Genomic DNA, 13,048 nt, shown 5'->3' on the forward strand with positions numbered 1-13,048 from the left:
GTTAAAAAAACAACTCCAACCCGTACCCCCACCAAGTACAAACAACATAAATACTCTGCCTTGTAACCAGTACAAAACAAGTGAAACCAGGAAGGGCCTTCAGCTGTAGCTGAGTCCCGTCCATACAGGAGAGCTAACTTCTGGCACCAAGTGTGGCCACATCCATCCCCTCAAGGTGCCCAGCACCTAGCTGCTCTGTGGCCATCTAGCACTGCAGCCCAGGGCCTGTGCCGCATTGCACAGCCCTGAGCAGAGCTGCCACTCTGCTGGGTACGAAGCTGGGGCTGGGCAGGGTGAGAATGCTTTCCCTAAGAATTTGCAAGGAGAGGAATTAATTGCTTCTTCAAACCAGCCTGTGGCCATCAAAGTGCATCTCATGAGTGAACTGGAACATCTTTATTTTGACTCTATGGATGAGGAAAAGATGCAGTAATTTTAATCTAATGAGAACCAAGTGGAACTATGCATCTCCCCAGCTCTCTCTCGGAGCACAGTGGCACACCAGGCAGCTCACCTGGCTCTGAGAGCTGAGGGCATTTTTACAGTCAGGGTGATGGCACAGGACAGAACAGTGGGGGGCTCAGGCTGCAGCACAACAGAGCTGCTGGTTGTGAGCAGTTCTCACTGTGTGAGACACAAAATGTAGTTGTTATGCAGCGTGAAATTCTTGACAGTTCCTGGTGTATGGAGCAGTATCAGCCCGAGGTTGTTAAGTTAAACTTTGTAGTGTGAGACAATGTTGAGCTTTAAAGATAAACAAACAGTTAAGATGTACCTTGAAAGAGGAATATAAATATTTACAAACCTGACAGATGGGCGACTTTGAAATGAACAGATGAATATTGCAGCCAGGATCTATAAAGTTACTGTGTATGACCTGCTGTGTTACAGCCCAACTCAGGGCTGAGCACCGGGCAAGGAGGCACAGCTGACCTGGGGAGCTCAGGTGCAAGCAGTGCACTCCTCACCCTCGTGTAAGGGTTAGCAGCTGAGGGAGCAGCATCTCCGAGCAGAGATCTCAACAGAAGGGGGTGAAAGGATTTTTCCTTGCTGTCTTCCGTTGTTCCATAGAGCTTGTGGCCCAGCAGATGGCACTGCCATCACCCTCCTCTGCTGAACAGTCACCCAGAGAATGTGGACTTAACACTTGGGAGACAAAGGACTTCGGGGAGCTCTGAGGCTGCAGCAGTGCTGTCTCGTCCCTGGGGGAGCCCCAAGCTGTGGATGGGGCCCTGATCTGGGGGGCTCTCAGCCCATGGTGGGGGTGGGGCCAGGGGGGGCCTCTGAGGTCCCTTCCAACCAAATGGTTGTATGGTTCTATAAAAAAACTCCTCAAAACAACTCACTGCAAGAACTGCCTCCTCTCTTCTCACAGATCAAACGAGGTGTGAAGGCTGTGGGAGCAGAAATCTGAATTCAGGTTCCATAGGATTTGGAGGGCAGCAATCAAGGTAAATTGTTAGCTTTTAGGGGTACAGGCAGTCTCAGCCTGTATGTGATAAATGATGTGTTTGGGAGTACTCAGCTGCTAAGTCTGCTCATCAGGTGAAATGTAACAGCAAATCCTTTTCCCAGGAAAGCATTAGCTCAGACTGACCTCCAGCTCAGAGCTGTGTTTTCTGGACAGGAAACTCCTTCAGCTTTAGCAGAAGGACCTCGTTCTGCTCAGCCCTTGCATGTTTCAGGCACTCATCACAACTTATTCCAGAAGTAGCTGCAATTACGGTATGCTGTGTACACAACTGCTACGGATCAGCCTTATTCCATATAATTTTCATCTGAAGATGTTCACATCAGGATCCTAATTTTCTGTGTCTTGGATGTGCACAATGAATGGCACTTGGAAACCATGCTGCTCTTCATTTTCTTAAGAACTACAGAAAATCCAAACATGAATCCGAGCATAAGAGGAAAATAAAAACAGTCATTACAGCATTTATCTGCTAGAAGTCTATTACTAAATTATGTACTGAATTAACGTGTTTTCTTTAGATGTGGGACTACTTATAGGCTTGGCTAACTTCCTCACCTGGCAGTGATTCTTCATTTCCTGTGATGCACAATGCATTACTGCTTTGCTTCGTCTTCAGTTTGCTCTTCTGCTGCTGCCCCATGGCGTTACAGCACAGCTCAATGGCATTCGCACACATCTGCCTTCCAACTGTCCCGTGCTACAGATTCATAGCAGTTGTTAATGATGATGCCCCACTTCAGAGTTCCTGTTTATGTGCCTATGGTGGGACAGTGTTGTCACATCCGAGCCTTGGCACAATTTTATTAAGGATTACTGCTCTGCATTATCGTGTAAACGATAGGCTGCTGGGAATGCTCGCTGCTATCTCCGCAGACCACCACGAGGACCGCATCGGAGCCGGGCGATTTGGGCCTGACTGGGAGCAGTCGGACAGAACTGTAACAACACCTGCAAACCCGAGGAGCAGCTCCTGCTGCATCCCGCCCCTTCCCGGCGCTCTGCAAAGAGCTCTGCGCATCGCAGCGCTGCTCCGCCTGCAGGTTGGAGCTCCGGCCGCCAGGTGGCAGCAGCAGCACGCGGGTGAAGCGCAGCTCTCGGGGTGGGGGGGCGCGGTGCTCCCGGTGAGGTGCGGCGGCTCCGGGCTGTGACGGGACGAGGTTTTTGTCCCGGCCGGTGCGCTCGGCTTTACGACAAACAGGAAGACTGATGGGAACCGTCATGGAGCAGCTTGAGAACGTGTCTGAGCTCCGCAGAAGAATCAATGAAATTTGCCATAGCTCGCAAAGTTCGGGAGAACGAGCCGCACAGAAGGGACTGCGGCTCAGCAGCACCTCCCGATGCATTTGTATAAGCAACATTGAAGTGGTGATTTGATGTATCTCTTGCCATGCATCAGTTATCTCATATACACTTTGTGTAGGCATTGTGTTTTCTTGGTCTGAGGCATCGGTCCTTCTGCACAAAGTCCCAACAAAATTGGAAATAATGATTAAATGAATAATTTTAGAGTCAAAGCGGGGAAAGAGACAAATCGTGGCTTTCATGTTCTGCTGGGTAACACAACAGCACCACCAGCACCTGGACTAAGCTCAGAACTTTTTAGCTTTAATAACTGCTGTTTCTCCTCCTGTAGTAGCACATTCTTGCAGGTCCTAAGCAGCTCTATAGGAGCTGTTAGTGATGAGTTGTCGCGGAGTTTGGTGCACGCTCAGAACAAGCAGTTGTTACACCACTCGTGTTTTTGTTTTCCAGCACCAGCGCTGCCGTTTTTGCTGACTCTGCTGCTCCAGAGCCCTGTAACAGTTGGCATTTCTGGAGAGGTGTGCTGCCAGCGTCTGGAAATGCTCACAGTGCCTTCGCAGTGTTACTAGCAAAGGGATGCAGGCAGAACCAGGGCTGGGCTGCTTGTGCGCTGCCTGCCCTCCGGTGGTGCCATTCCTGTGGTTCCCAGGGAGGACCCCATCGCTACCATCTGCTTCACAAGCTCCGCTGACAATTTATTCCAGCTGAATAATTTAAGAGGTTTTTCTGCTGTTTTTCAGCTGCTCATTTCCTGCATTAATTCTGATCCAAACTGATGTTTTCAAAGAATGCTCCCACTGTGTCCCTGCTGTCACCATGGTGACCGTGCTCCTGGTGCATATTCCTCCTCTGTGCTCCTGCAGACAGAAAAGTGAGGCAGTAATTCCTGCTCTCCTGCTGCAGCGGGAGATGGGGCAGCGTGTTTGCAAAAGCACTTTCATGACTTGATCTATACTATCAAAATCGCCTTCAATGCCCAGGAGCAGAATAGCTGCTGGTGTCACAGTGTGCTGTGCTGGGATTGGGTGGGAACTGCTGGCTCTCAAGGTGGGGCTGCAGCTCTGCTGGGATGCGCTGCCTTCAGGTGTGGTGCATGAAGCTGCTCCTGAGGATGAGGAACGCAGCCTGGGCTGCTGCATGCCCAGGCTCCCCTAGCTCTGCTGGCAGGGCTGGCTGCTGCGACCATTCAGTGGACTGGGGGAAGACTGTCAAACAATAGTGTCCCTCTGTGACAACAAGCAGAGGCCTGGCCAAGGTTCAGGAGCTGACTTGAGGCCTGGCAGTTCCCATGGTCTTAGTGCCAGTTCTGCAGTCTTTAATTTCTGTGATGTTTCTGGCTTTATTTCTTAGGTCCAATAAGAAAGTTTGAAAAGGAAAACCACTATGTACTTCCTTCTGTGCTCACATGCTGAGTCCTGAGATAAGCTGTGTGGCTGCATGATGTGTCAGGCAGCACAAACGACAATCCTGCTGCCTTCTGCTCTGCATCGCTAATTCCTCTCCCCTCTGATTTCCTCTGTATTACAAAGCCCCCTGCAGCTCCTCCTGGATACCCCCCCACCTCTGTGCTGCTCCAGCCGTGTTCACCTTGTACCTCCTGATGCGATTTCCCCTCTGACACCTGAAGGTAGATGTCGGCTTTGGTCTGTAATGCAGCAGCAGCCCTGTGGGACACACCAGTTGTTCCTCTGAGGGTCTGATCTCTCTGATAGGGGCAGCATTACTTTTGTTTTGGCTCTGCTGTGCTTCCTGAGCATCAGGCAGAGTGGAGCGGAGCAGTAGGGTTTGGCACGCTCTGTCCTCCCTTTGCTTGAGATCTTTCTAGTTGACTTTTTATTAAACAAATTAAACGTGATGGGAATAAACCACAATTGCTCATAATTGATAATTAGTATAAAGAGTGGATTGTGTACCACTGACACCAGTGGGGAATATTACGACTGACATCAATAAACACAGCATACAGTATCTACAGAGAGGGCTGCTCTGAGCATGGCTCTGTCTCTGAAGAAATGACCATGTTACTAGCAAGAAAAATGAATGCCTTGGCTTTTGTTTGCATTTTGCAGGAGCAAATCCCGCTTGTTTTCATTTCTGCGCTGTGAGAAGCACATTGATTTTTCTTCACTTCTGATTGTTCACATCACTGGATTGCTTTTAAATAGCTGACAGAGAGATCATTCATTTTCCTGCCCCAACATATTTTACAGCACATTTTTGTTGTATTTGTGTGTGTGTTTTTCCCAGCAGTTATACACCATATTGATCCCATTTACAAACTGCAGTCCATGGGTGTGTTAGGAGCCGCTCCTCCAAGGGCTTTGTTCCCTTCTCACCCTCCCCAGCAGCTTCACATCTGCTTTTCAGGGCTTTGATTGGAAATTGGAGACAAGGTTCTAAGATGACCTCAAAGCCAGTGGTCAGAAAATGCTGTCCCAGCCCAAGCACCCCATGCCATAGGATGCACTACTGTGCTCACAGCCAGCCTGTAGTGCATAAACCAGCTGGTAAAGGGTTACAGCCAAGGAGCAGGTAGGAGGCTGCATTTCTATTTGAAGATTAGCATCAGGAAAATATGGAACAACTGACCGTGGCAGTGCTTATGGCATTCCATTCCTGAAGTTTACCTCTAGGGAGTGGTGAAGTGCAATTTTTTTTTACACTTACAGATTAGTGTCAGTAAAAGCCAGATCTAAAATATGCAAGCTTGTCCTGCCTGGAAGTTATGTTGACCTCAGCAGGAATTGCAAATATTAAAGGCTATTGCCTAGAAAGGTTAGAAACATCTTCTCTGTTCAGCGGGGCCACAACTGAACCAGAAATAGCTCAGTGCCTGGGGCAGGAGATGGCAGGGGAATAACCAGCCAATGGGATAACTCAATGCAGAATACAAACCCCTTCATTATATCATTAAAAAATAATAATAATAATAATAAAATATATATATATATGTATATTTTCCTCCTGGCCTGTACTTTATCTGCCTTTTCTTTGATGGTAGAAAAGTGAGCTCTGAGGGAAATGATATTAATTCCTCATTGCTCTTCACTCTGAAAAAATAATGGGCCCATTCAGTGCTCATACTGAATGTCACTGAGGTCAGTGAAAGTACTGCAGCAGCTCCTGAGCAGTGCCATAGCAGCAGCAGTGTGCTGTGGTGATGATCTCCCTACCATCGGCACCACAGGGTCCCAGCACTGCAGCAGCTCCTGTTCCATCCCATGATCTGTGCCTGCACACTGACAGCATGGATGGCCTGGGAAAACAAGAGCAACACTTCATAGACCTGCTTTATGCCTTTGGTGTAGCTTGAGGCTAAAAGATTTTTTTAATGGAGTTTCAGTGTAAATCCTTTAGTTTCCAAGGCATTTAGCATGGGCATGAACGCAGCACGAACACCAGTGAGCAGACTGCGGGTTTGGAGCAAGGAGTGCTCATTGCAGCGCCTGTCACCAGCCCACAGTGCAGGGCAGTGCTGTGTGGGCACCCGCAGACATTTATGGATTACAGCATTTATTTCCTGAGGCAACTCATATGTCTTCCCCTGAGAGTGATGCGGTCGCTGGGAGAGCATGTTCCTCTGATCTGTCTCTATCAGGTCTCGTCCTGCCTGTCTGAGTGAAGCATCCAGGCCTGACTTGCACAGTACCTTCACTGGAAGAAGATGGATTGGGTGTAGGAGTGGTCCCACACGCTCCAGAGGGCTGCTGCCTGTTTCTAGGGTATTTGCCAGCAGACAGATTCAATTTAGTTCAACAACACCATCCTCGAAAGCAGCTAAATGAAATGAATGGCTGATGCAGCACTGCTCACCAGGAAGAGTGAGGTGCTCTGGGTTTACCCATGTTGGGCACAGTGCCTGCAGCTCTGGGGACTGAATGCAGAGCCACAGGCAGCAAACAGTGGTGCTCATAATGAGAATTAATAATGAATTTATCACATTGCTCCTGGTGAATTATCTCCAATAATCACGTGCAGTTTGCTACTTCAGTGGATACTGTGATCATAAACCTGTCTGGTAGAATAAAGTTGTGGGAACTGAATCTAAAAGGAGGGAGAAAATGGTCCACACTAATTACATGGAATGTTCTAATGAACATGTCCTAATGAACACTGGTGCATAACGTTTTTAGTGTTTGCCCAGCGCTGGCAAAATGAATCCCAGACAGGAAATGTGGGGAGAATTACCTTCTGATGTGGTACTGCATTCAGGACAACCGAGGGTGAGTTTGAGGGTAACTGCCCATACTAACAGAGTGACATTCAGCGTCCCCATTTGCTCCTGCCTTCACTTTTCTGTGCTCAGAACACCACCAGGTTCATGGGGCTGTGCTGATGCTGCCAGCAGCTCCTTCAGTGTTTCCTGCAGAGCTCTTTGTGAACAGGGCAGGCTCTGGCAGCAGTGTTGGCCCGCAGCACTGCTGGGAGCTGCTGAAACCCCATCCTGTGGCCAGAGCACACCTCTTCCAGCCTGCTAACATCTCCCACTCGAATGATGCTGTTTTATTTGCAGTGGATGTTCGCAGTGCCTGCTCGCATTACCCCCTCCCTGCTGCATGGTGACGGTGTGTGAGTCAGATTTCAAAGCACTGAGAAAATTAACGCTTTGGAGCATTTATCTCCGTTATTGATGTTCTGTCGGCAGCCGCACTTCGGAATTCTCTCTAGAGAAATGAATGGCGCTGACAAACCCACTGAACTTCTGTTCCCATCTAAATATCTAGATAAAGGATGGCATTTCTGTATGCAACAAACATTATTTGGTGATAGCAAACTGTTATCTGTTTTCCCTGTACCAGGATATTTGTTAGGGTTTTCTTTTTTTCTGGCTGACATTCTGAAGTGTGATTTGGCAGGTGTTATTCATGTACGTGTTGGTCTCTTACATCTCTTTCCACAGAAGTATTAAGGCATCTAACTTTCAGTTTGGCCACCAATTTCCATTTCTTTCAGCTAGAAATGTCTCCCAGAGCCTTGGTGGCTCCATGTCTGCATGCAGGTCTGTGCAGCACTGCATTGCTGCGTGGCTATCTGTGGCACACAGAAGTACTGGGGTTAAGCCAGGGCTGTGGCTGGAGCTGAGGCTGGCTGAGACTGACCCATTGGAGAGATCTGTGTGCAGCCCAGGATGACTGCTCAGCCATACTGTGCCATGTGCTGCCCTTCTGCTGCTCCTTGGTTTTGTTTTTAACTGGGTCTGTTAAACAAATCTTCCCAACCAAAGTCACTGTTAGTTGTTCTTAAGTTTGTGAGCAGAGCCTTCCTGGTGGAAGCGCTCCTAGTGCATTACCTATGCAGTAGAAACAATTGTGTTTCTTGAAATGAAAATGAGAGCATAACGAAACTGTAAGGAATTCAAATAGTCAGCGTTTTGGACAGTTGAATTGGAAGTAAATACCCAGGAAGGATGCACACATCTCCTCTTCCGGCCACCTGCAGTACATTTCAGCGGCCATGCAGGAACCTGGGGACAGACACAGCACCCACGGCTCCAGCCAAGGCAGTGGACTGCTCTGCTCATGGCCCAGGCAGGTTGGGGTGCTGTATTCAGTGATCAGCAATCTGAGGGCTATCCTGGCAGAGCCGACTGCTGAGCCATAGCAGCCACACACCCACACGGTGCTGCTGAATTTTCAGTTTACCATTGAAATGCAGCACAACATCCCTGGCTGCACCCCAGCACACAGCCCAGCACACAGCCTGACCATCATGCTGCCCAGGGCCGCTCTCTGCTCAGTGTGAGCCCTGCAGCAGCACCCCACAGCACACAGCTAGTCAAACCTGCACTGTGCCTCTCCTCTCTGCACACCTTTGGGCTGCATGGAGAGTTCTGAACACGGGGAGGTGAAGGCAGCTCACCGTGATGAAGAGCAGGGCTACAGTAATGCAGATTATGTAAATGTTCTGGGTTTTGTACCATTCCTGGTGCCGCTTATGGGAGCAAGTGTTTTCTGGTGCATAAGCAGGCTGCAGAACAGAACCCTGCTCTCTGTTAGAAATGCTTTGCAGGAACAGAAGTGTCTTTGGAGGTTCACTCCTCTAATACCCAACCAGAGGCTGTGAGCACAGCATGCACTGTGCAGAAGCCAAATAACCCTCCAGGAATTCTTCCTATTAAAACGATTGCTAGGGCAGAAGAGTGCTGCAAACAGCTGCGGTTCATCCTTTAAACATATTCTCCCTCCTTTTGGGGCCTCAGCTTCTAGCGTATGCCAGAGCCCGTCAGCTGCAGGAGTGGTGGAACATATTTCCTTTACAGAAATGAAATGATTACTGCTGAATAAATATGTTGTGCATAGGCCTGAACTATCCAGTGAGAAATGTGTAAGCAAAGAGGAAAAAAGTGACAGTGTTTCACACCGAAATGAGCTGAAACAACAGTTCATCTGGTAGCATGATGGCAGCAGAGCTGTGCTGGCAGCCTGGCAACACCGAGTGTAATGAAAAAATCCCCTGGAACCAGTTCAGCTCTGAATGGCAGCATCCTGCCTTGGACATGCCCATCTGTGGTTTTGGGGCAGTGGGACACATGGGGTCTCCGGGGCAAGGTGTGCTTTCCTGCTGGACACAGTCCCCTCTCCCACCACTGTGCACAGGCTCTGGTTTGGTTCAGAGGGCTCTGAGCTGGGGCTGTACTGGTCTGAACCCAATCCCTGAATACCAGGATGCTTCTCCTGTAAAGCTGTAGCTGCAAGGGGCATGCAGCATGTGCTGCATTGCAGAACACTGTGTCACAGCTTCGGCATGGCTGAGAAAACACTACTATCTGCCAAAAGCGCTAGTGTTGCTTCGTAGTACAATGGGACTTGTTGCAGGAGCAGCTATAATGTCTGCATTTGTAGCACGGAGCCTTCACTGCAGTCAGAAGTGGAAACAGACTTCTGGGGATGGCAAAGAATAGCACTTACAGCTTGTTGTTGTTTAAATACAGTCAGATTGGTACAGTGCAGGGGAAGAGAAGTACCAGCTGTTGGACTGGTGCCTCTCTTCAGTACGTGGACAGTATTTGTAGAAAGTATCATTTGCCTCTTGCCCTGTTTCTTTATTATTTTGACCATGGGCCTGGACAACATGTAATCCAGTCCTGCCTGGTGGATAGACAAGGCTAAGCTGGCTCTCAGCCCATCCTGTGTGTTTCCCATAGGAACACACAGGATTCCCTGATGGGTTCTGGTTGCAGTGCTGGTATCAGGTGAGCTCTGAGGTCAGCACAGCCCTTCCTGTGGCTCTGCACCGGCCAGGGTCTGAGGGGAAACAGAACAGAAGGGAGAGGTACAGTGGCCGATGTGATGGGTCCATTTGCCCTCATTCTGCAGGTTTGGCATTTTTCTGACAGCTCAGACTCCTGGCAAAGCCATTTGTTTCTGTAACTCATGTCCAATGTGAGCAGATGATGAGCAATGGGTGCTGCCATCCTTGGACAGGCTGCACTGTTGCCAGTCCCCCCCCTCTGGCCATCTCTCCCTGCAGCACCCAGCCCTGCTGTCTGCCCATCGCACTGCACTGCCTGTGCCGTGTTTGCACAATATTGTTAATCAGAGGCACAGTCAGGGCTTCTGAGTGGCACATCCAGCTATGTGGGAGCAAACACATGTTGTAAAACCACTGTGCTGAGGCCACCTTCCTAATGAATGCAAAGTGGGGGTAATCAATCAGAGTGAGAGCAGTCAGCAGTCAGCTCCCTGCATCTGCAAACGCAAATTGAATGAACAGTAATGAGTGTTATCTAATTAGTCCTCACAGCTGCAATGTTACAGCCCTGTATAGGACATACCTTGTTAAATTTCATGGTATGTATAATAGAGTGAGTTAAAATGTGCACGCTCAGTACAATAGAGATAGGTAGATACTCCGTGATAAATGTATTGTACTCAGCAAATGGCCTCTGCATTAGCTGACACCAGGCTCACTCCAACACAAGCTGGTGAGGGAGCAAATCACCGGAGGCAGCACATGGATTGGTCCAGGATTACGGGTAGATGAGCTGGAGTCACCCCCTGGGCAGGAGCGCTCCTCTGTGGTGCTCCTCAGAGAACCCTGGGGCTGGATCTGCCCCCAAGGCAGCTCTATTCAAAACCACACCAGGAGTTTGGACAACAAGGTGTTTGGGGCAGTTATTTAGACTCTGTCACCTTCATGTTCATTATCTACTTCTCCAGCAAAAATCTGTGGTGACACTGCAGGGGATGCTGTTTAAATATTAATGTTTGAGCACTTTATGTTTTTAATACATTCTAATTTACACATGTATGTATTGGATTTGTGGGCTGCTCGCCAGCTCCGTCCCTCCCAGCTAGCAGCAGGGTGGAGGCTGATGTCTCTCTGCCTCTGAATACTGGTGACTGGGCACATCCTGGTGCCTTGGCAAGGCTCTCCATCCCATGGCTTCACCTGAGCCATGAACTCGAAATGGGCAACTTGGTGTATTCAGAATGAGATCCTTTTAACAAACATTAGTTCCATCCTTTGCCTCGGTAGCAGGCTGGAGTCAGTTGAGCCTGGAGACAAGGAGGAAGAAAGCATGCTGCCCCAAATAGGGGAGGACTTTAATGAGCTTGGTATCATTCAGGGGAATTTTGCAGCTGCAGTGGGAAGATGCATTTGCACCAAGGGCAACCATCATGTTGCCTCTTCCTATGAGAAAATCATTAATAAAAGATCCATTCATTCTTCTCCAGGCAGTTCTTATGCCACCATGCACAAGATGTATCTTTGGAGTGAGGTGATAAGTTTGTAGGATGCAGCATCAGTTTTACAGTAGAGCCGTTGGCATTAGTGAGAGCAGAATGGTAACAGAAGCCATAAAAATAACAGATGGAAGACAGATACAATAAAGTGGAAGTGCAGGCAAATTATAAAACCATTCAAACTGTTTGTGAAGATAAAACAAGAAAACAAAGCATCTGAAATCACAAGGGCTGGGTGTCTGCTGGGGAAAAATCTCTGCTTTTGTTATTTGTGGAGGAGATGTTTGCCTTTGGAGGAGCTGAGGGAGGAGCAGTGATCTGCGCTGCCAAGGGAAGCATTGCTGCTGCACCATTTGTTGGAGAGGATCATTTGATGTGTGCGGGCATAAAGATGGTGTTTTTTTTTCTCAGCCCACACTCCAAATGTTCATGTTTGACTTGTGTCAGTGCAGTTACCTTATTACCATACTAAAATATCATCATGCAGCAGGAAGAGGGCTCAGCCCGCACTGAACCAGGAGGCTGCAGCTTGGGGTGGCTGCTGGGACATGGGCAGAGCCAACAGCTGAGCTGGGGCACCACAGCCGGCATCCTGTGTGAGCTGGGCACCAAGAGAGCTATGCAACATGAGAGCCCCAGGTCATGGCAGTGAGCAGATTAGGGACATCCTGAGCCAGAAGGCGCACTGGGCTGAGGGGTTTGTAGCCACAGAGAGGCTGCTCCTCTCTGTTAACTGAGCTCCTCTTAAAGCCATCCTTCCCTCTGGCTGTCACTCCTCTCCCCATGTGATTACACAGTGCCTATCAGTGCACTGCGTGCCCCCTCCATTTCTCCTTCACTCTGCTTATCCAAAATCTCACAGCGGGTTCCCACAGCATCTGATGCTTATTAATGCCTCAGGTGCTGAAGACGCTGGCCTGGAGCCTGGTTTCTTTTCCTCAGTGCTTTTATGAGTGTGTTAAGCAGGGGGAAATGAGATCAGAACATTTTCTAAAAATCCTCTCCAGAAGGTAAACAAAGACCCTCAGTGAATTTCTGTTCGAAGGTGTGATGCTTCTTAATCCAATCTCGTGTCTTTGGCAGAAGGGAGGAATTGGTTTGTGGGAGCTGTGTGTGTGCAGCACGTGGTGATGCACAGGGAGCAGCTGTTTGCATTGAGGGCTCTGTGGGACTGGGCTGTCAGCATGAGGTGGGAATGGGGTTTGCTCTGCCCAGCAGTGGGTGTGGGCATGTGGGGGCAGGAGAATCAAACAGAACATGGCTCAGCACCTCAGTTCATTTAGGTATGACTGGAAAACCCCTGAGCTGTATATCTGACTCTTTGTTCTCAGAGATTGCCGTTATTACTCTAGATTTCATAATTCTTCCTAATAAAGAGCTCACTTTGGGATCACAGCATTTGGAATACTGCACAAAAACATTTGGATCATCACAGTGGTGCTGGGAGTTATAGTGTTGTACTGTGAGGTGGGTGCAATTAAGAGAGACTTCAGAGTGAGATGGGGGTGAGGGGTGGGATGAGATACAAAAGGCCGTCAATTTGCTCTCCCTGAGCTCAGTGCCCCCGCAGCTCCGGAGCCCTCAG

General features: G+C 48.9%; 1 long non-coding RNA gene across 1 annotated transcript in view; it reads left to right on the plus strand.

Moving 5' to 3' along the window:
• LOC140260945 (uncharacterized) overlaps positions 1-13,048 on the plus strand; it is a 36,511-nt gene that overhangs the window by 3,923 nt on the left and 19,540 nt on the right. The window lies entirely within an intron of this gene.

Source organism: Excalfactoria chinensis, chromosome 19 (assembly GCF_039878825.1).
Source record: "Excalfactoria chinensis isolate bCotChi1 chromosome 19, bCotChi1.hap2, whole genome shotgun sequence".
Classification (NCBI taxonomy): Eukaryota; Metazoa; Chordata; class Aves; order Galliformes; family Phasianidae; genus Excalfactoria; species Excalfactoria chinensis.